Genomic DNA, 24,761 nt, shown 5'->3' with positions numbered 1-24,761 from the left:
ATCTGAGTTCAGTCTTTTCACTCTTTCACTGCAGAATAGATACCTTCTTATTATCAGAGCTTGCTTCTTATAAATATTGGTATATGATTATTAATAATTACTGAAATATGTGTAATTTAATTATTTATAGACATTTTTCACTTACTGCAAACTAGGATGAGAGTTTAATTCTGTCATTATAATTTAAGTAAATTATCCACTGTTATGCCATACAAAATAGACAAATCCAAGATGTAAATAAATGCACAAATGCTCTGAAAAGTCGTTATAATTCTCAGGTTTTATTACAACAAAGAGTTTACATTTCAAAAGTTGGATTTTAATGATCATCTCTTCAAAAATCCAACATTTTTCAGATGGATCAAGCAATTAGATATTCTGTGTTGTGAATAACAATTTATCTGTTTTTTTGTTGTATTATATTCTAGTTAGTATTTAGAAAATTACACTGACTACAATGTAAAAAGTTTCTTCATAAAGTTTATTATTTGATCACATGTGGTAATTATTGTTGCACTTTAGGTACAGATGACAAATTTTTTTGTAGTCTAACGAGGTTAATATGTTAGGACGTGTTAGATTTTCTAATTATATTTAATTACATTTTCTAGGGCAGAATTTAGGCTTTGGTTGAAATTCAATTATAAGTTTCTTTGTTCAGGGAAACAAAATCCTTTTCCCCTCGTTTTTTTATGGAATGGCTGTGAACAAGATTCCTAAACAAAAGGAGGATTATCTGGGGATTAACAGGTATTATTAATTTTTCTTCAATGTAGGCTAACAAAAAAAAAAAAAGATTGGCCAAAGATCTTGACCACATCTACTTCATGATACATTATTAAGTGTTTCTCTGAAGGAAAACATCATTATTAGTGTAAGGAATGGCTTTACCTTTCCACCACCTAAATCTACCAATTTACCATTTGCTTAAGATTTTATTTTCAATTTTATTTATTCAGTTGTTGATTTGTATATTTATTGTGTAGTTATTTATTTATTATAAATCAGACATCATAAAGTATCTGAATTACTACTAGGAATTAACTTGTGAAGACAGAAGGGTAAATCTGCTGAGGACACAAGAAATGAAACAGAAGAACTAAAATATACTAATTTCAGGTATAAAATCCTTGAGGCCAGAGCAGGTGGACTCTAGGTAGGGCTAGGAGGTAGAAGAACAAGATAAGTTTTAGAATGTGACCTCATAAATTTATCTTACTGGGTAGATCACATTCTGTATCAATAATAAAATTATATTATGATTTAAAAAATTAATTATTTAACAAAGGCTTATGTGTTTCTAATATTATCCTGGGAGGTTTTCTGGTTAAGATTCTCCATTATATTGAAAAATAAAATTAGAGAGGAAAATATATCATTTTTTAATACAAAATGAAATATGTCCTATTGTTTTATATTTGTGACATGTAATGAATATATTTAAAGGCCACAAATCTAAAACTTTTTACATATGCTTCAAATATATTAGCATTTCTTTTGTGCTTTTTTACATGCACAGACACACACACAAACACACACATACATAATATTAAATTTATTTCTTCTGCTTTAGGATTGATAGTTCCATCAAATAGTTCCATCAACCTCCACATTTCTTTATGTGGCTTGTTGTCTTTTTTGAACTTTCCCAACAGTCGGTTAATCCAAAAATGCTAACTTTCAAGCTATACTTACAAATTACCATCCAAATTCTCAGCCTTCTACATGTGTTGGCAGAGGTGTTATAACCTTGTGGCTTTGAATTTTGAATTTTCCTAATTGTTTCCATCTTTTTATAGTTGTTACCATTGTAATGACTAATCATACTTCCTTGATCGCCAAGTTAAAAACTTAAATGAATAGCTGTTTTAGCTGTTTTCATAGATATTAAAATTAAGAGAATAGCAAAGATAATTCGACATAAAACTTTCCATCGGAATGGTTTTGTAAAAGTTCTTAGAGAATAATGAATAGATAGAGTCTTTGTGCCTTCATTCACTAAATCTAGTAATTTTCTGAGAACTTTTATCATAATAACTTCTTGTTCAAGTTAATAATAAACCATCTCCTCTGGTCAATCTATCCTCTTCAGCAGCAACATCTGCAGTGTTTCCCTGATAGAGAGCTTTGTTAAGTCTTTTATAGTCTCAATAGCAATAAATAATGTCAATTAAATGCTGACTTGCCCACCCAACTGTGCTCAGAACTAAGGAGTTTCACTGCTAAACTGGGCAATCCTGCATATACTGCAACAGGCTGCCAATGGATGTAATAACTACTTGACACAGGGGGACACCTCATATGCAAACCATAATGTTTTTTCTTGCTGGGATTAGAATGTAAGTTCCTTGAGGGCAAGACCCCTTCTTGTTTTATATAGTGTTCTTGTGGGGTCTCCAGCAGTGCTTATTACATACATATCAGTTACTCAGTGTTCATGGAATTCTTTGCGTAGTGCTTACTAATTAAAGTTGTTTTGGTTTTGGTATTCACTGTGCTATATTCAGGTATGTACATACCAAAGTTCTATCAAATTCATTCCACAGCTCTTCTGTTTCCAGGTCCCTCTCTCAATCCCTGTCCACCACTCTACTGCTCTTTCCTCTATTTTGATGGGAATTCTTCTCCCCTCCCTTTTATTCCCCTTTGTCTTGCTCTCTTTTTCTCTCCTCACCACTTTATTCGGGATTAGCTTCTGCATATCAAAGAAAATAATCTCAACATCTAGTATCTCCACAAGACACTAATTAAATATATGTACATATAATGCACATATACATGTATATATTTACATATATACATATGCATATGTATATGCATCTATATACATGTATATATATTTTTTTAATTAGTGTCTTGTGGAGATACTTGATATTGAGATTATTTTATACACACAAATTTCAGAAACTCTGTAGAGGGGAAGGGAGGTGGGGAGGTAGAAGGGAGAGAGGGAAATGCTAGGGACTAAATTAGAGCAAATTATGCTCCATGTGTTTGTGATTATGGCAAATGTATCCCAATGTTATATATAACTAAAAAGAGTCAATAAAAAATAAAGTAAGATGTTTTGGTGATGTCAGAAATCTGGGTTTCTCACATGCAAATATGAAGTCATTGGCCTATGACTAATGGAGGAAAACTGTTGAAATGGTAGGAATAAAATTTTGGTAAATTGGTGTGCTGGCTATAATTTCTCCTCTGGGAGAACCTGTCTGCAATCTCTCTGCGAAAGGTTTGTAGTGTATTCAGTACCCACATCATGTAGTCAAAGTTACTGACTTACAATATCTAATTATACAATGACTGTGACTTCATTGGTATTATGTACTAACTCAGTTATTAACTCACAGTCTGGGATCAAAATTTCTCTTGTGTTTTCGTGCCTTCTCTTTCTATGTATTTATTTGAGTTATATATACATATATACAACTATTTACATATCTTTACCCTGTGTGCTATTAAATATTCAAAATAGAGAATATGATAATGATTAATTAAATCTAAATATGTTAAATTTATTAATACACTAGAAAATGAAATAGTTGGAAACATGGGAAAGAACAAAAATTGTATAGACATTTACTTGAAGTAGTATTAACTGAAATATTTTCCAATAAAACACAGAAAATCATGTCTATAAGATAAATATAAATTTCATGTTAGAAAAAGTCATTTTCTCACAATTATGGAGGCTGAAATTCTGAGGTCAGAATGACAACATGGTCAGGTACCATTGAGGACTCTTTTCCTGACTAATAGATGACCTCCTCACTGTGTCCTCAAATAGTGAAGAGAGAGAGCATGCCTTTAAGGACACTAACCCCATTATGAAGACTCCCTCCCATAGCCCAGTTTATCTCTAATTACCACCCAAAGACCAGTGTTAGGACTTCAACATATGAACTTGGGGAGAATATAGACTTCTGCCTCTAGCAATTTGTTTTTGGATAATCTTAAATGGTCTGTACAAATCCACAAGGATAACTCCTTTCCCTTCTATATGCCTAGAAAGTGTATGTTCTAATAAAAAGTCACTTACTAGCATAAAATTTAATTGATTTAAAAAATATGTCAGGATTAAAACTAAACAAGTCCCTTAATGGTGGAAACTCAAAGCCCAGACTTGGAATTATTTTTAAAAAGACCTTTTTAAATTACAGTGTTATATGCCAAAATACACCACCGAGAAAGAAGGTTGAGGTTCATCTTCCAGAATCTGGGATCACATTTCAATCTCAGTTTACTTTCTGCTAGTAATACTCTGGCAGAAGAGAGATGATCCTGGGATATTCAGATATAATCCCAAAGGACTGATAAAATATATTTGAAAGGCTGTCAATTTGGATGCAAACATTTTCTGTCAACAGGTTGTTATCTTCTTTTGGAGGTATTGATTTCTTCTTCATGCTCCTCCCTTTCTGATTACCCAATACACAAATTTATGCATTATTATTTAAAAATATTTTTCAGGCATAATCGCCACTGGAGCTGCCATTGTTAAGCAGTGGGGAAAACAGAAGACTGCAGAGCGGAAATAAGTTAGCATTCTCGAACCACAAGTCCTGAAAGTAAATGTTGTGTATATCCATACAGTCCCTCAAAATTGACTCTTCTTTCACTTGTCCTAGATGACACAAAGGAATCCATTTTCTGTCTGGACTCAGGCTTCTACAAGATGCTGAAGACCAAGAGATCCTCCTAAAAATTTTGTGTTAAGCTTTGTAAGTCTGATTTGTTTTGTTCATTGATATTGATAAACTATCAAATTTTAACAATTGTATCTAAGGTTTACTGAAGCTTTAGCCCAGGGAAAAACAAAGACATCAAGACATTTTAAACATTATTTGCCAAGTTGAATATTCCTTTTTGATATTCTAATTGTCAGATATTTTTCAGAAGTGTGACTTACTGAAATCCAACTAAAATTTTAAAATATATATAAAATGATCTAAAATTTAATTTATATCTAAAAATACATATATTTGAAGTTACAATACTGTCACCCTAAAACATCAATTTTTTTTGTGCACTACAAGCATATAAGTTTGCAAATATACAAAACTTCCTTCTTAACAAAAAATACTAATGCTATGCACTTTCTCTTCATGCTCATTTGTCTACTCAGTCCTAAGTCATCTCAGGTTTGACAATGTATTCCTATTAAAAGAGAAAATTCTAACTATTTCAGTTACTACCAGAGATTTAAACCAGTTGTGTGATTGCACAGTATACTTTAGATAATTTTATTGGTTATATCAATAATTCCATTACTTCAGGTATATGAGCACCTGTCAAGTTTTTGATTTAAACTATATATATATGTGTGTGTGTGTGTGTGTGTGTGTGTGTGTGCATTACATAATTCATATTTTTATTTATGGAATTTTGCAGCTCCCTCTTTAGTTGATGAAATACATTAATGTCTTTCTCTTAATTTCAAAGTCATTTAATGTAACATAATCTTTAGCTTCACAGATTTAAGTTAAAGACTTTTAGACTTGATGAATTCTTACAAATTCACATATTTTTTAGTCTCAGGGAATGCTGGAAGATAATTAAAATTATATTTATTCAATTTAAAAATATTTTACATGGTTTTCTCTATATTACAAAGTGGTTATTTGACTAATATTCTTTCTTGAGTCAGAGACAGCCTCCTGAATTTTCTTTAGAATTGTTAGCTAATTTTTATTTACTTTATTAATAAAATATGTCATTGATACCAAAAAAAAAAAAAGACTGAAAAGAATGGTATTTTTCTTACATTAGTCTTCTTCAAATTATTTTATGCTACAATATTTTATGTTAATTTACCCTTTGGTGGATTGTTGTGAACTTTTATACTTTCATTGTATTTTAATTAATTATATTCATTATTTTTCTGATACTTAAATATTTATAATTTCTTTTATTCTTTTTCTATCCATGTGACTTGGTCCTGTTAATACTTCAAAGGTTCATTACTTTCTGACTGATTAAGGTGTTCCAGTTTTCACATGTACATTTCTGTTCCCAACATGAAATGAAGAATTTCTCCAGAGATTTCTTGAAAAGGGATATTGGAGAACAGGATATAAATGTAGGTTGAGCACAATTCAATGGACAGTTCTAGAGAGGATTTTATAAGTAGGGAGGTAGGGAGATAAATAGATAATTTTGATAAAATATTTACAATTCAAGTCTAATAGTAGAGTGTGCCTATTTTTTTCCTCTCTGTATTTGCCTATGTTCTCTGTTATACTGGATAGTTTACATGCTCATGAAAATGGCATACCTGTTTGCTTTATTAAGAAGAAATTAGCTAGAATAAAACAGTTGAATATTAATATGAGTAATGAAACTACTGATTAAAGCTCAAGATTTTCTCTGCATTTCCTTTGGTTCTTTGACTGTATCTAACTTTGAATACACAGTAAAGTTATTTCTTTACAGATGTCCCTCAATTGTCATGTAGGTGGCTATGTAATTGCTTATCTGATGAACGCTTTAATTAATCACTCTCTTTTCCTTTCCATTTGAGGGCATTATTATTAAAATACTTGATATTTATTTTACTGTATTTCATTTCATTCATTCATTCATTCATTCATGATATGGGAGTTGAACCCAGAGGTACTGCACGATTAAACTACACCCTAGTCCTTTTTGTTTTCATTTTTGAGACAGGATCTCACTAAGTTGTCCAGATTACCCTTGAACTTGTGATCCTCCTGCCTCATCCTCCTGAGTAGCTTGGATTACAGGTGTGCACCACTGTGCTTGGCTATAATACTTGATATTTCTATGTCCTAAGTTGGTGGAAGCTCTTAGTGGCTTTCCTTGCTAGTATATTTGGTTAAGAATTGTTAATAATTCTATATGTACATATTCTAATCAGACAAATTTATGTATATGTTTGACATATGCAATTTCTACATGCTATTATTTAATATATTTAGTAATGCTATGATTGTTTCTATTTTCATGTATTTAATTTAACCTCATATTGTTAAAATTCTCTCCTGAATTAAAGCTTTTTAATTTATCTTACTCCGTTTTCTGATTTTCAAGCTCTGCTTTATTTTTACAATATGCTAAATACATATTGTTTTAAGGTGCTATTGTACTAATACCAAGATGTTATGGCTCCTGAAGACATTTCAATGGAAGAGATGTGGAAGTGAAACACAGTGATATCAATGATCCCGATCCTTTTTAAACTCTAGGCAAATGTGTTTTTATGCTAAGTTTATAAGAACAACAACAAAAAAATTAAAGGTAAAAAATTAATTTACAAATAGGGTATATACTATACAACCTGTGTGTGCAGTAGGCTATTTTACTTGTTTAGTAAGTATCATCTGTGATATCCACACAACAATGAAAACACCTAACCATACATTTCTCAGAACAAATCCTTGATGTTCGGTGATGCATGACTGTATAATTAGTGAACTTGAACAGACTGTAACTAGAGGCCAAGTGAGAACTGGAGAACCCACCAGGGAGGCCAGGAGCAAGATAGTTAAGTACAGTTAGTTTTGGAAATGCTGACACACAAGATAAGGACCTATTTTCACAGAACCTGAGCAAAAAGGAGCTATTCGTCTTTATTAAACTTTTTAAGACATTATTCTAGATGTTCAGAAAAACATAGAAGAGAAGAAAAATAAAAAAGGAGAAACAATATCCTTTCATACCAGCTTTTTTATGTATGGAGGGAAGATGGAGGGAGGGCTGACTCAAGGGAAGGTACCAGGGAGCACAGAATCTACCTTGACAGTCCTGTGGATAAAGACATTTTCCTTCAACTGAACATGCTCCACTTGTTACCCACGTACAGAAGCAAACCATGGCTTACAATCAATACTTTAAAATCTCTGCTTATAGAAAACAAATTAATTTATATCCTAAAAGTCAGGCAAGGTTGAGGATGAAGTGTCGTATCAGGGAACTATCTGACTATTAAATTGGAGTAATCTACAGCTCAGAAATTGATGCTGTGTGATCACCGATGAATGAATATTAAACTGCCTGGCATCATAAATCAGGTTTTAAGCTGGAGGTCTCATTCAAATGCATTTTCATCTAAATTTGAGATGGAGATTAACAGTGTGTGAAGAAAAGCAAAGACAAACACTTTTTAATGGGGCATATTTCAATTCCTTTGGTATAATGTAAAAAGGATGCTTTTTACTTTAGGAATCAAGAATGTGATTTCTTTCAAAGAAAAAATTAAAATTGATATTAAAAAACCAATTTATTATCTTCATTCAACTAATATCAAGAGAAGTAATTCATATAGGAATTTTAGGAAAGGAAAAAAGCTTGAACTTTTTAAAAAAAATATTATTATTTAGTATTTTTAAAATCACCAAAATGGGGTTAGTGTTTTCAAACATTGATCAAAAACAAAATTTTAAATCATTAAGGTAACACATTTTCAAGACATTTTGAACAACAATATTGGGTGCCAGAAGTAAATGTAAGAATTTCAAAAATTTCCAGGGAAATTAATTAGAACCTTACTTTACACCAATACCTAAACAAATAAATAAATTAAAATTAAAACATTATATAATGTTTAAATAAACAGAAATCCATAAGTGTGGGTGTGTATTTATATTTGAGAAAGGACTGCCCCCCCTCACTCAAAGAGAAAAAGAATGGAGAAAGAGAAAGAGAAAAAGAAATTGGAAATCCACTAAATGTTACAGGAGACACTGGAGATAAACTAGAAGATATAAAACAAACTAGAAAAAAATTAAAAGAGCATCATTTAACACAGTTGTTTTCCACTAGACTGCTTATGGTAATAAGCTTCATATTTTAGTAAAATTCAATTTATAATTAACATGATATGTAGGAAAATTGCATTTGTATCGACCACAGAAGCTAAGATCCTTGATTTAAACTTTGGAGCCTAATAATGAGAACAGGTTTTTAGTTTTGACCTTGCCCTTCTTACTGGACTTTCTGATAATGATTAGTTATTACTGTTACATAGACTGAAATCCCTAAGTTTTATTAACAAAATTTTCTCAACACTGATCTACTTCTCCTTCATTCCCTCTTTCCTTGGAGCTGCCAAAGTAATAAATAAAATGTAAGATAGAGCAAAGTGTTTGAGAAGACCAACTGGCTTTACAAATAAAGGGGAAAAGGAAATAGCAGGTAGATGTAACAACATGGGGCTTGGAGAAAATCCAGAGAAATTAAAAGAAAAATGATAAAGTATTGAGGGCAGCTGTTGGGTGAGAGAAATGTATGGAAATTTTTATGAAATGAATATTGCAACTCTTCAGTTATCAAGATATATATATGTGTATATATATATTTTTTTTCATTGTAGTACTCAGGGGCACATGACCACTGAGTCACATCCCCAGCCCTATTTTATATTTTATTTAGAGTCAGGGTCTCACGGAGTTGTTTAGTGCCTTGCTATTGCAAAGTTTGGGCTTTGAACTCTCTATCCTCCTGCCTCAGCCTCCTGAGCTGCATGCACCACCTCATCTGGCCTAAGATATATATATATATATATATATATATATATATATATATATGTGTGTGTGTGTGTCATATATATCATACATATGTATATTTATACCATATATGTATATGAATTCTATAAATATATATATACATATACATACATATGTATGAATGCATATATTTATAAAATATCTACATGTTTTAAAATTTTTTGAGACCTGGATTTTGGGGAACGGTATAATACAATGTTGCAGGTAGGACCATAAATGAAGCAAATAAATCAACAAAAATAAATTAAAAAGCAGATTGTAATTTCTCTGGTTTATTCAAACCAGTGGCATATCTTTCATGCTCTATTATGTTCCTACCTCCTTTGATCTTTTAGTGTGCAAGTTATGTAAGAAAACATAAGATTTAATTTTGTTACTTGATTTTACCATGCTAGCCTCTATTTTTCACACTGAATTCTTTTCTGTTTTTGTGAAAATTTTGGTGGACATATTTGTGGAAACTTTTGTACAAAATCTTTTGAACTTTGTTTTTTTATTTTTTCAAAACAAGTTCCTTTTAGATTTCTTTAGAGATAATCTTTATGGACAAACCCCACATCCTGGTATTACCTATAAAATAGTGACTTTGTTTTCATTAATAATTCTATGGTCAAGATCTCAAAACCTTCATGATTTTTATTTACAAGGATGATATACAAATTTAGACCTGTTCACCAGAAGCCAAATTCACATTTTCTTTATAATAGACTTATTTCACATGATTAAATCATTACTTTATGAGAAAAAAAGAATTTACCTTTTATCTATTTTAAAATATTTATCCTTTTGGAATTTATGTTCTTTGATAACATAGATGATATAGTATATTGAGAAATGTTTTTTATATTAGATAGAAACAAATTTCCTAGATAGAGTACAAAATGCATATTTTGATTTGATATGTCTGGGGTGAGTTCTTATATATTGAATTTCTATCCAGTTCCTAAGTGACATCAATAAGGTTGACTGACAAGGTCTAGAGAATACTGGGAAAGAATGGAAGAAACCTGGGTCTCAAAATATCCATGTAGAGCAAAACTTCACTGTCCTTGACCACATATTTGAGGATTGTTAAGTAAAAGAGAAAACAATTTACCTCTCTTTAAACTGATGCATTTTAAAATTCCACTTGTTATAGTTGCAAGAGTTCACTTTAACTGAAGTACATAGTTTCTATCCCCAAGTTTTCTCACAATCCAAGATGGCAGCTGAAGCTCCAATCATGATGTATATATTCTTTTTGGCAGCAAGAGGCACAGAATGCAGAGCTTCTCATTGGGCAGAACTTAATAACATGCTTATATTTACCTGAAAGAGACTGAGAAATTTAGTTTAGATTCTGGTCAATTGTAGTTTTATTATAAGTCAGATGACAGAATTTATTGTAGAATCAGCATGTTCTGATCTAGAACTGATGTTCTACTAAGCATTATCCTAGAATATAGCTCTGTTTAGGCATACTGCAATATATGTACATTATTGTTATAAGTTAGAAAATGATTGATGTTAAATTACAAACCTCATCATCGATGCCCTATAATGTTCTCCATGAAGTATTTGGAGAAAGTGTGAAAGAAACAAATCACACACCTGAACGCAGATTTCTTTAGAAAATTGTCTTAATTTCCAGAAGATTTTATTATAAATCTTTATTTACAAAGTAACTTCATGAACAAGAAAATTATTCTGAATGATCAAATTAAGCATACACAGTGTAGACAGAGAAGTTATGCCTTTTATACCTGAGAAATAGTATTATGGAGATCCAGTGATCTACTTCCAGGAATACTTTAGTGTAGTTGAGAAGCATTACTGAATTGCTGCCAGAGAGGCAAAGTACAAGAGTTTGATATATGCTAAAGGCTGATGGTGCGCTAGAAACACAGCCCATGAGATTACTTGTGTTCCTGGAGAAAACAGCTGCCTGCTTGCTGACTTGAGAGTCCCAAATATTTATGAACTGGGAGGCTTCAGGGAACTATCAAGTAGTAAAATGTGAATACCTACCTACAAGAAAACTCAGAAACTGATGTCTACATACACCATATGCCTGAAGAATTTGGTTCAAGAGACTCTGACCAAAGGGCTTTGAATTCACAAATACGTCCACTTGAATAGTTTCAGGCCAAGTCAATGACGGGTGAAACCTCCATTTTTAACTTAACTTGACAGAATGTTAACATTCTCCAGTTTTGTCTTAATTATCGTATTGGTCAGACACCTGGAAAACGATTAGCTCTTTCTCATTACAGGAATATCACATAATGTGGAACCAAGTTTACCCATGGTTCCAGCCCAGACCTTCACAGGAAGTGAGAGAGCAAAGCAAATACAATTGCTAAATTCCCTAAAGGCATCCTTTCTGGGATTTGGGATCTTGGGTTATTGATAACTCTCATTCAGACTCCCTAATGCTGACTGAGAAGAGAATCTGAGAAAGCCAGGAAGTGAGAATGAATATAAGCTCATAAGATTGTGGTTTCTGCAAAGCAAAAACAGAAATGTGATAAGAAATCATCTCTCATATCATAGGTTAACAACTTAAAAAAAAAAATACTGCCAATAGTCATTGTTCCTTAAGACGCAAGCCTTTCCTCTGCGTTTGACTTAATAGTTCTGTTTTGGGATACACCGCCAGCATCTTCTAATACCTTCAAAATAAAGTCAGGACTCTGAGTGTAGCTGAAGATAAAGGCAAAGTCAGAAGGATTTTGGACAGTTATTACAAGTATTGTATTATACATGATCACCATAATGAAACGGTTCTAGGGAAAGGTGAGGTTATATCATACTATAAAATAGTGTACCCTTTTACCTCGTTTTTAAAACCTATTTAGAAGTGGTTTATGGGAGAATTTCCTGAAAGGGAAAAGAGTGAGAGTCAGACTTCGTAAAAGTAAACACCACTTCCATATTTTTCAGATCCAAGAGCAATTTGGGGAGACTCAGAATAGAATAGCTTCTAACCAATATGCCCATACAAGACACATATATGTACTTTTTCCATTCATGTGTTATATCTGCAATTCTTGGAATTAGATAATGACCAACTAGAAGAAGTTATTTGTGCCTTTAATTTTTTAGTGCAGAGATAAACAAGAAACTATAAGCCAGGAATTATATATATCTACTCTGTGGAAAAGATACAGCCTGGGTTTAGAATATGCATCATAGGATATAACTCAAAGGATGTATGGCATTTTTGAGAAATTGAATTTGATTCCATAGTTGAAAGTATAAACTATAAGAATATATTAAATATTTTATAATTAATGACAGGATCTCTCTACCCTATAATTCTCATGAAGACTTTCAATAAGTAAAAGAAAACTATAATTGACAATTGGGTATACAAAATCAGATTTGGATAGTTGCAACTGACTTTAAATTGCCCTGCCCAACTTGCTAGGAAACCAGTGGTACTTAATACTGGTCTGGTATGAGTTTTTGCCTCCCCCAAAATTCGGGTATTAAAATCTTTACTCCTTGAGTGCTTCCTGGGCACACAGTGTCTTCATTCAGGGTATGGTCTTGAACTGATAAAAATTTGACTGTGATTAAGTGATATAACCATTACAGAGAATTAAAGCACCTGTTGGATATTTGCATAGAATTTTTCTCTAATGAGTAAACCACTAAAACACCTTCCCCGAAGACACAGTTTCTAATGAGTCACCCTTAGAAAAATGTAGAAATAGCAGACAGTTACAAGCAGTCATGCATGCCCTGGCTAAACAAACTTTTGGAAATTAATAGAGAGGAGACCTATATTTTTCTAAGTGTTTTGAGATAATTGCATAATAAATTTAATCTTAATAGAAATAAAATGGTTATAAAACTATGTGAGTCCAATATAACATCAGATAGCATAAGTAGTCAAAACTAAAGTTAAGACTCATGTCAAATACCAGCTTACCTATCAACTATTTAGAAGTTCCTGGAATTAGAATATCTGAACCACATGTCCTTGGAACCCTAGAGTCAGAATACAGGAAATAATGTGGTTTTTCATGCATTGCTCTTTATGCCAAGGCTATATTAATTAGGAACAAAATGTCACAGTGGTTGTCTATTTGTACGAAAAATAGAAAATGCACATCGCAGTTTTACATTCTTCCAATGCCACCCAAAACAATATTACTGACATTTCCATTCTTCCTTTGAAATTTGCAAAGAAAAAAAAAGGAGTAAATAAAACAAAATAAGAAATCCTCTTTGCAGCTTATTGACCTCCTCTTGTGGATGCGTTCAAGAGATTCAGTAAGGCACTTAGGAAATTGTAAGAGAAGATTATAGGAACCCAGCAGTGGAGGATGTTGGACTGAGCAAGTTTCAGAACTTTAACCAGGAGAAATCTTGGTGACACCTCATGATTGAGAACTTAGAGATTATGCCAGCATTTTGGATAACTTTAGGAAACAAATCATGGAACAGAAAACACCATCTAGGATGTGTTGATTTTCATTACTTAATGTTTTTATCACTTTTATTCAAAAATTTATCAAAGATTCTTCTCTTGTAAATACTGTTTTTATTTTTTTTTTCAATACTTAGTGAATTTTCCTATATGGAAGAAATTGCAGAGAAAGAACAAATATATATGTGCATGTATAGATATATAAATATATACATATACCAAACTGTATCTTGCAAGCTCTATAAATAATAGCAACCTAAAATGTTTAATAAAGAATGTACTTGAGGGATATTTTCTTTCAAGAACACTTATTGTACATGATTTCCTAGTTATTGTTAAAATTGAAAAAGAGTAATGCATATCTATATTTAAGCAGTGACACCACAAAACAATGTTTCAAATTAACAAGAAGTATTATACTTCCATGATAAATACATTAAAGTTATAAGTCTTACTATTTAATATTTATACAATTGTAGCAGAATTTAGTTTCTAATTTTCCTCTAGGAAAGTTATCCTATTTCATGTTAACCTGAGAATAACAACTACGGCAAAACAGGAAACATCTGACAAGTTCAAAGTTTCTGAACTAGATCCCTAATAGTCGAATTCTAAACTAAATAAAGTGGCAGGTGAAATGATAAACTATTAATTCAGGTTGATCATTGCCTTTAAAATTGTGTGATTTGACATCATCAAGAACTGTCATCCAAGAAGAAAGGAATGTACATCACAGCAATATGACTTGTAATTGCACTTGTAATTGTCCAAAAATCCTTCTTCCCCTGCTTCTCATTTACCTCTCAGTAGCACTCTTTCAGCATTCAAAGTTGAGACATTTTCTACAACTACTAAAATTTGCACTAAAAATGAAAACAAACTTTTGTCAAAAAAGAACAAAAATGGGACCTCCAAATAATAAAAATCATTTGGAGATATCCTCTCTTATGCATTGGAGAAAAATCTGTTTATTCTTGTTACTTTGTTTTCATCTAAAAAAGATACAAGTTTACAGTATAACTATTTATACCTTACTAGAAAGAGTTATAAGGTATTGTCTGACTAAGGTGAAAAAAGAAAATAACTCTCTGGAATAATTGTCGAAATCTTTGCAGAGGTGATGCAAATTATTTTGATAGAATTATCTTCCAATTTGAATGATTTCATGTATATAAGTAACAGTTTCAGAAAAAAATTTGAATCAATATGAAGTTAATGCAAGACAAACAGTTGCATATTGAATAAGCTCGTACCTAGGTAGTTAATTGAATAAGCATGTACCTCATGTTTGTGGTGTAATGAAAACACAGATCAAAGAAGTTCTTGGTTTCCTCTGCTAAAGGATGAAGTAATATTGGTCTAGGAGCCTAAATAGCTGGCCAAAAATATAGACTGTAGAATTTGTATCTACCTAATTGCTAAGAAATAAAAACTTGGTAGCATTTGTTTTACAACTAAAATGTTTACATGTTTCTATTCATTGCATTCATTTATAGGTGATCTTAATATTGAAAGGACTACAAGGGTGTCATTCATTTTAGTTACACAGATCATCACTCATTGAAAAGTCCATGTAAGATGTTTATGAAATAATAAGGATGTTAATTTACTGGATCTTGTTAATTTACTGTACCTGCTAACAGGCAACTTAATTTTTCCTGGGTTACACTTGTATAGATGATTTTCTGTTTCAGAATGATGAGAAATGCAAATCTCTCTTTCTCATAAACAATAAAGTTCTTGGTCTTTTGTCAGGTCATTTGAAATTTACTTATGGAGGGGAAAAAATGACCATGATTTTCTGGGATCAGGCATACATATTAAACAATGCTGTCTGTACACAAACACCACCCTATGAAAACAAACCAAAAAATTTCTCTCTATTTTTCCTGTAAATTGAGATGACTTTTGCAAACATTGATTACAAATTCACCTGTTTTTTTCCCAAGAAAATAGGGTGATGCTTTAGGATAGTTATTAATATTTAAAAGCAATTACAGAACAGTGACAACATGACCACAGAGAAGGTACAGGAGCTGCCTTTTCTACAACCAAGTGACATGTTTTTTGGAAAAATAAGTAAAAAGAAAAGCAATTTTAACTTTTTTTAGTCACTGAGAAAGAAAATAGATTTAAAGATCAAGACTACTTATATGCTGTCTACCCTAAATTTCTAAAATATATCAGGTTCATTTACACAAAAGATTATGCTATTGGCAGTAATATCAAGTTATTAAGGTAAATATATATCATGCTATGCAGTAGATGGTACTAAGTGGCATCTCTGTTTTAACTGATTTATTGTTTTTCTACTTTTTTAAATAATATCCTTCATAAAATTCATGCAAGTCTTTTATTATATTTCACTCCATATACTTTTTAAGCACTATTTCTAGTTATTTTAGTATTTTATATTTAGTTATATTAATATTATATAGTGAATATTAAATTTTAATATTTAGTAAATATTTAATTATTTTAATATTTATGTGCTATTTACAAATATTACAAAGAAAAGCAATTCAGTTTTATTTGCCATTAAAAAAAAATCAAAGAATCTTGCTCTATTTATTGATTAGATTCTTTGGAATTTTCCAAGTTGACAGGCATTCAGAGCAGTATAGAAAGGTTCTTGTCTTTTTAATTATGTTTTGATTTTCCTGTTCAGTTGTCTAAAGTGAAGGAATATAGAACACATTGTCTGGCACCTGACTTGAGGGGATTACTTTCAAATTTTAATCATTGATAATATTGCTGAATATTAATTTTATAAATGAAATTTAGCTGCTTAAGAACTTACTTTCAATGACTCAAAATGCAGTCTGTAAAACATAAAAAAAATATTTAATTTGAAAAAAGGGAAAAAAAGAATTTACCTTCTATTCCTATTATGTTTTCTATCATGCTATTAGAATGTTTTTTAAAATTATAAATTTTTAACTCTGTTAAACACTCTTACTATATACATTAATGTTAAATGATTTCAATTTATGTAGGAAAGGTGATAAAAATAAGAAATGTGTGTGAGTGGAGGCACACTTGTGTACAGGCACGTGTGTGTGTGTGTGTGTGTGTGTGTGTGTGTGTGTGTGTGGTGTGTGTTGCTGGGATGAAACTGAGGGTCTAGGGAAGTACTCTATCATGAGCTCCATCCCCAGCCCAGGTCTGTTCTTTTCCTCTCACTAAGTCCACTTAGCACACAGAGGGCCTGCAGCCCTCCAGCCCAGCTGTTAACATCCTTCCTCTTGCAGTCTGTGCTCTCCCCATCACACTGCCGGTAGTACTAGAACAAAATCAATTCTGCTTTTTCAGCTTGTCTGCTGCAGATTTTCCTCTAACACGTTCTAGAAGTTCAAGTTAGATAAATGTTGAATGCACTGCCGTTATTTACATGAAATGAAAAAGACAATTATCCTAGTGTGGTAAAGTTACACTAGTAGTATATGTCTTTCTATGAAAATGAATTTCAATATAAGGAAAAGATCATTTTGGATTTAGGTTATGTTAATTCAAGTACTGAATTGTAAAGAATGTAAAATACTATAGAACTTACCAAAGAAGGAAAAATAGCCTTTCCAAAATATCTTTTGAAAAAAAAAACAGTGTAAATAAATAACCATGGATTAATAAGAGTGATGATGCTAAGAAATGACTACAGTATAACTCAGAAATCTTATAAGACAACCCCTGGGGAAGTACTTAAGTAACTCAGAAAGCCTACAAAGATAAATGATAGCTGAGATGTTGTAGTTGGTTCCTAAGAAGCTGGATTCTTGAAGTTAACTGAAGACAGTGTAATTATTTTCTTGATTTATCCAGGTAGTATCTTCTTGCTTATTAACTCGGAAGGGTGAAATTATAGATCCAAGATAAGAAAGACCCAAGTATAGGATAAAACCAAATCAAAAGAGGATTATGTGCCATCAAACAACTTACAGGGAAAGAGTGAAATGATAGAATAAATTCTACCCAGAGTGGAAACTCATGTAGATATTTTCAAACATATATCATTTTTTCTAACTAATTGTAATTATATACCCAAGGCTATAATTTTGACACTAGCAATTTTGTTGAAGACACATTATTTCACATTATTTATCCATGAATATGTGTAGGGGGGGAACAAACATCAAGATCCTTACATAGTGAGATTCTGGAGGTGAGTGTCATGGTAAGACAAGAAAAATAAGACCCTCAGTACTGGGGGAGGCAGTCTAGGTGCAGAGTCTGTTCCCTTTACGGGGTGGCTTTTGCTCCTGTGTAAAAGGCAATGGGCTTCTCTTACTCCTATGAAGCTGGTACTTAGAGGTAGAGAGACCTCCCTGTTCTTCCCAGCACAGGAAAAGGTAAGTGTTCTGCTTCTGATGGGGAATAGGAATAAATGCTACTGCTTCTATTTAGATGCTGAAATTAATTATTTCTGCATCTGTTTGTTTCCTAAGACTTCCATAAAAAAGTACCAACAATTGGGTGCCTTAAAACAATAGAAATGTACTCTTTCAGAATTCTGGAGATTTGAAGACAGAAATCAAGGTACCCAAGAAACATGCTCTCTCTGGAATCTCAGGTAGAGGATTCTTTGCCTCTCAGGCTTCTGAAAATTCCACAAACCCTTCCTCAGTCTTCAGAGGACCTTCTTCTCACTGGGTCTCTTGGTTATCTCCCCTATCTGCATGTCTGTTTTAAAGTCCCAATATCCTCCTTTTATGATGTCATAAAGAATAAGGCTCTTCCCAATAGCCTTATCTCGATTATATCTGCAAAGACCCTATTTTCAAATAAGGGTACCTTCACAGAGAGCTGTAAGACTTCAACTTATCATCAGTTCAACCAATAGCTCCCCTTTTTCTCTTTTTCTTGCCTCTCTCCTTCCCTCCCTGTCTCATTCTCTTTCTTCTCTGTTCTTTCATGCTCCATCTGGGATTGATTTTCAATGCTGCCTTAATTATTAACAGAAAATTTAGTAAATTTTAAATTAATCGAAATTCTGTACAAATACCAATGCAATGGATTAATTTATAATGGTGATGCTTAGGCAACTAAAACCCCTAGCCCATGTGGAGAAACTGACAAGATGCTAACAGATGTTACTGATGTTTTCTTCTCCTTTGACAATTTAATTTAAATATTCTTTGTCTTTCACTTCATCTCAAGTTATGAACAGTCACCTTATCTCATTCATCTTTGCTTACTTTTCATTGCTTCTCAGTAAAATCCTTTTGCTAGGCAAACCTCCATGCTAAGGATACTAAAAGTTTATCCTATTCTTTATGCAAAAATATAAACAAAAATTCCATTCTGATTCTTCTTCAAAACAATATTATCTCACTCCTTTTCACTAATTTTCTCACAAATGCTTTCAAATAAATTTAAATATTTCAGTTACCACTCTATCACCTTTTTAAAATGCTACTTCCATGAAATCCAACCCCATTCTCCTTTCTAACCCTCACCTCTGCTCCAGGGTCAGTTTCATAAGAGGGGCCTAATTTTTATACAGGCCCCACTTTTTTACGAGTGTTCCATCTTCAAAAAATTACTTAAATATTTAACTCTGATAGTTTTCATGTATAAATGATCGTGACGCTTTCTTAAAATGTGGTTCGTTGAGTTGTCACAGACATTCTTTGTTACACAGCACAAGTTTGACAACATTTCAAAACAATCCAAGTTATTATTTTCATAATAGTAAAAATTAACGTACATACTTTAATATTCAGTTAAGTGAAATTCAGTGATTGGAACACACATCTTTTGCCCTGCCTCTCATAACTTCTTAAGACTGTCACTAGATTCTGCCTTTAGGCAAAAATGTGTTCTGCTTTGAAATTGATTTTATTTGATTATATTTCTTGGATTTGCTAGGACGGCCTGCTATTTTTAAGATCACTTGCTATGGGATATTCTTTATCCAAACTCTTTCTGGAATTTCTGACACCTGCGTAATGCAGAAGGATGCTACATGCTTTCATGTAGGTTCCACTTTAGAACAGGGTGTCAAATTATCAAGGCCATCAACCTCAGCTGCCCATGAGCGAGCCCTTACATTGTGCCTCAGCATCAACTTAGAGGCCCCCGCACTACAACTGCATTCCTCATTAGCCAGTTCTCTCCTTACCTCTTGTATGTTTTAACATTTCTTAAATGTTTCTCAAATATTCCTTGGCCAACTGTACAGAAGATTTTTGGCCTTGATTTGCTTGTTCTCTTGCTTTTAAACAATGCATTTAATATGCTGAGTTTGAGTTTGAGCAGTTTGTGAACAATATAACCAGCTTTCGTTTTTATTCATTACAGGAGTCATTTAAGCCTTTATTACTCCTCTCCCTTCTCAACATTCTTTGAACAGATGACCTTGCCTCCCACTGTGAAATAATAAAACTAACAGTAATAAATTGCTTTAACTATCTGCTTTCTTCACAGATGCATTTATAGGCCCTCACTGCAGCCTCTCTTCTTTGCCTTCAGTTTAAGTGGATAGATGCATCCCTTATAAGCCACACTTGGTGGTTTTGCCTCTGTTCATGGCCTTGCTTCCTCAGCCTGTCTTTATGGGCTGTCTTAGTCTGCTTGGGCTGCTATAACAAAACACCACAGACTTGTTGCCTTCAATGACTGACATTTATCCTTTTGTTCTCACAGTTGTGGTGTCCTGGCAGATCCAAGATCAAAGTTTAGACAGATTTAATTCCTGGTGAGGGACCTAGTCAGCGTGCAGACAGTTCCCTTCTCCCTGTGTTTCCCATGGCAAAGAGAAAGAAAGCTCTGGTCATTTTCCTTATTTTGAAGGACAATAACCCCATCATGACTCATCTCACAACCACATTTATACCTAGGTACCTCCCTAAAACCCCACTTCCAAACAGAGTACCATCACATTGGGACTTGAAGCTTTAAATTTAAATTTTGTGGGGATACAAACATTCAGTCCATAACAAAGACATCAACTCTTTCTCTGCTGAACTTTTATCATCAATAATAATATTTCTGCTTCTTCCATTTTAGAAACTAAACAAATTAGGAAAACCACCGAACACTTCATTGAGAATTAAATTCTACACAACATTGTAGCCCTCTATTAACTTTGTAAGTAAAATTTCTAGAAATAATGCTTTATGCTCACCAACTTTGCTTTCTCACTCTTTGTATATTCATCCATCTGTCTTCAACATTTATTTCACTCTGAAATTGCTCTTATATATTCCAACAGGCCAGATGGTTCTGAGAACATATACTATGAGTTGGTGATGTTGAGAAAAATATAACTGACACTTTTTTACATTTTTAAGAAAAGTGTGAAGATTATCAAAATCAGAAACATTATACATAATCACTTTTAATTTCACAGATAAGATTCTGACAAAATTCAGTCTTCCCAACATGAATGGGAAAGTAAGTACCCAAAGTTCATCCTGTATTGTTTTCAAGTATTTTATATACCTGGATATATGGTTGAAAACTTATTTTTTTAATTTTATTTCAATGCCAGACAGTTACAGACTACAATACAGCAACAGTTTAAATAACTATCAAAAATATAGAAAGGCCATATTTCCTTGGTCTAAAGTCTTAAGACATTGCAATGTAAGCACCTGGAACCACATCAAGGAGCACTTAGATATATATCTGATATAAAGTAGGGATATGTAAGTACAGGTGTACTACTTAAATTTGTGTTGCTGTAGCTAAAACACAAGATAAACAATTTGAAAGAAGAAGGCTTTATTTTGGCTCATGGTTTGAGAGGTTTTACTCCATGGTTGAGCCCAGGGATGTTTTACCATTGAGTGACATCCCCAGCCCACCACCCCATTTTGAGACAGAGTTTCCCTAAGTTACTGAAGCTGTTCTCAAACTCATAACCCTCCTGCTTCTGCCTCCTCAGTCACTGGGATTAGAGATGTGCACCACCATGCCAGGCCAGTACAGTATTTCTTGAAGAAAATTTATTAATAAATATCACACAACTTACTATTTGCTTTGTTCTTAATAAGATAATAGTATTTCATTGTTTATAATTATTGACAATAAAAAATATTCTAATCCATCAGTAGGTGATGTGCTAAGTAAATACACATTTATACAGTGATATAATAGGAGGTAGTGAAAAAACCTGGAGTAATTAGAAAAGTTGCCACCTTATGAAAATAGTTAAGTGGTGTGAAATTACATATTATAAAGAGTATATTATATGTATGTATTATATGATTCCAATTTCATACATCTAACATAATATCTCAATTTGTACATACGAAGAAGAGTCCTGAAGAATTTGCAATTATTGAGCTCACTTAATTTTTAATGATGAGACTATGAGTTAATCTTAATTAATTAAGCTTTTTGTATAGCTCTGTATTCTAACTTTAAAATGCTACATATTAATATAAGGCAATTTTATGAGGAATTTGTAGATTGGTAACTTCTGTTAAATCTCCTGCACATACCTAGGCAAATGGGTGAAGACATTAATTAAGGAGTAGATTCTGCATATGACCATGTCTCACAATAATATCAAACTTCCTACTTCATTTCACAAGTGGTGATACATAAATTATATTGAATACCAAAATAGATTTTCAGTTTAGATATGATCAAACATTGCTATCACTCCCATGGCTTTAAAGTCTGGGTCTAGAATTCTAGACATTAGGTTGAAGTCTGATTCTATCTCTCATGTAATTATTCGGGGAAGTATACAAATGCTAGTACCCCAAAAGGGTCTTTACCAGGATTTCAAACTGCTCTGAATATGTATTCTTTATAATGTATATATGTAGAGAAACGTCTGGTGTACTAAACCTTTACCTTTAGTTCAAACAAGCAATAGACTGCTCTTCCATAAATTCTCAGCTGTATTGTCTCATATTTTATTGAATTTCAGAATGAATCACTGGCCATTTCTTCTTAATTATGACATTTATTGCCAGAGTATACATGGGATTATATTTACATACTTAATAAATGACTTACTGTACTTTGAACATGGTGAAAGTCAATATTTAGTTTTTCACATGAACAATGAATATGAGAGGAGAACATTGTTATTGGAAAAATATTTAGTGAATTTTTATCCAAGTTCCTTATTTTTAAACCATAAGGCATAGTAAGTTAATTTCAGTTATTATGCATGTCCAGTTTAAGTAATTCAGGCATCTCAATCGTTTGCTCTCAGAATCTGCTCTTGTTTTCTTTTCCTTATGTAAGGATTTGATGAATTTGTTGCTGTTGTTGGCATATACAAATTTTCATGTTTAACCATCTACATACTATTTAAACAAAATATAATTGTTACATTAAAATATTTTTAATTTCAGAGTTCATGTAGGATCATCAAATTCCAATTATATCAGAATTAAATGGAACTATCTTAAGATAATTATTAGTTTTTGAAAAATAAAGGAACATTTTCATACATAGAACTCATCACTTAACATTATATATTCTCCAGGATATTCATTATTTGTTAGGAAAAAATTGTGGCAGGAGCTCATTGTATTTTGTTTACCTTTATCCAGTTTTTAAACTTTTCTTTATAAATCTCCCTTGTAAACAGATGCTCCTGAGTACCTTCTTATACAGGACAAATACACAAATACACGTCTTTTCTTCAAGTATAAATTATTTTTAGCCTCTTACAAAAATGTCTATTTAGTCCTTAGATTCTGCCTACAGAGCTTCCTATTACATAGTATCTATTGTTTATGATTTATTGCTTTAATTTGGCCATGATGAAAACAAAAGTAGAGGGCCTACACTTAAGTGTGTAATTTGGTAAAGTAGAGTCCCTTGGATACATTAAAATATGGTGGTATTGTCAAATGTTCTTGCAAGTTTACCTACATTGCCACACATGCATTAAATTGGCAAAACTACTTCTATTGTCTGTTGCTGTAATATGCATATCTCTCTAATGCAGAATTGGGAACATGTGTGTTAGGTAGATTTTGAATTAGGAAAATTCAATTAAGAACATATCCTCCTATGTATAAATTTATTGGTTTATAATTTTATATTTGGCTGATTTTGTTAATTTCATAAAAACAAACTAATCTATTAAGTTAAAAATTCAACACTATGTCCAGTTGCTTCATATTTACCATGAGTTAAGATACACATTGAGCATTTTAGTCAGTTAAAATATTCATTAAATATGTTGAGAGTTGACTTGAGAAAGCAATAGTTAGCAAATCAGTGACAATCAACCTTAAGTTTTAACCATATTTTGATAATGATATTCGTAACCTCACTAGAATGTGGAAATGTCAGGAATGCAGAAAATACTTGTGAAGTGAATGTAATTTTGATGTTCTAAAAGTCATTATAGCTATAGTTGGGGACGATCCAATGCCACTGGATAATGAATTAATATCAGTACCTATGTCCATTTAAAGTAATTCAGACATCTCAATCCTTTGTTCTTGGAATGCTCATTTTTTTTTTTTTTTTTTTTTTGTTTAACTGTCATTGTGGGAATCTTTGGAATAACACCCCCATCCAGACAGTGGAGGTCTTCCTAAGATAGAAGGCTTATAGACCAACAACTAAAGAAAATAGAGAGGGATTGAATTAAAGTCCAGGAAGAGGGTTGGATAGGTTTTGCTTGCTTTATGCCATATTTTCTTTAGGATGCATATTATAATATACAGAGGAAAAGTCAATCCCATGGAAGTGTATACATTTGAGTGTTAAGACACTAACTTATTCAATTTAAATAGATATTTTTTTCTAATTTAAAGAATAAATGACTGCATTTTACAGTCAATATCATATTTATTTTGTCATTTTATTGGATTCTTTGCTATAATATTAATAGTATATTT

Source organism: Sciurus vulgaris, assembly GCF_902686455.1.
Source record: "Sciurus vulgaris genome assembly, chromosome: 4".
Classification (NCBI taxonomy): Eukaryota; Metazoa; Chordata; class Mammalia; order Rodentia; family Sciuridae; genus Sciurus; species Sciurus vulgaris.
This window is presented reverse-complemented; position numbering follows the sequence as displayed.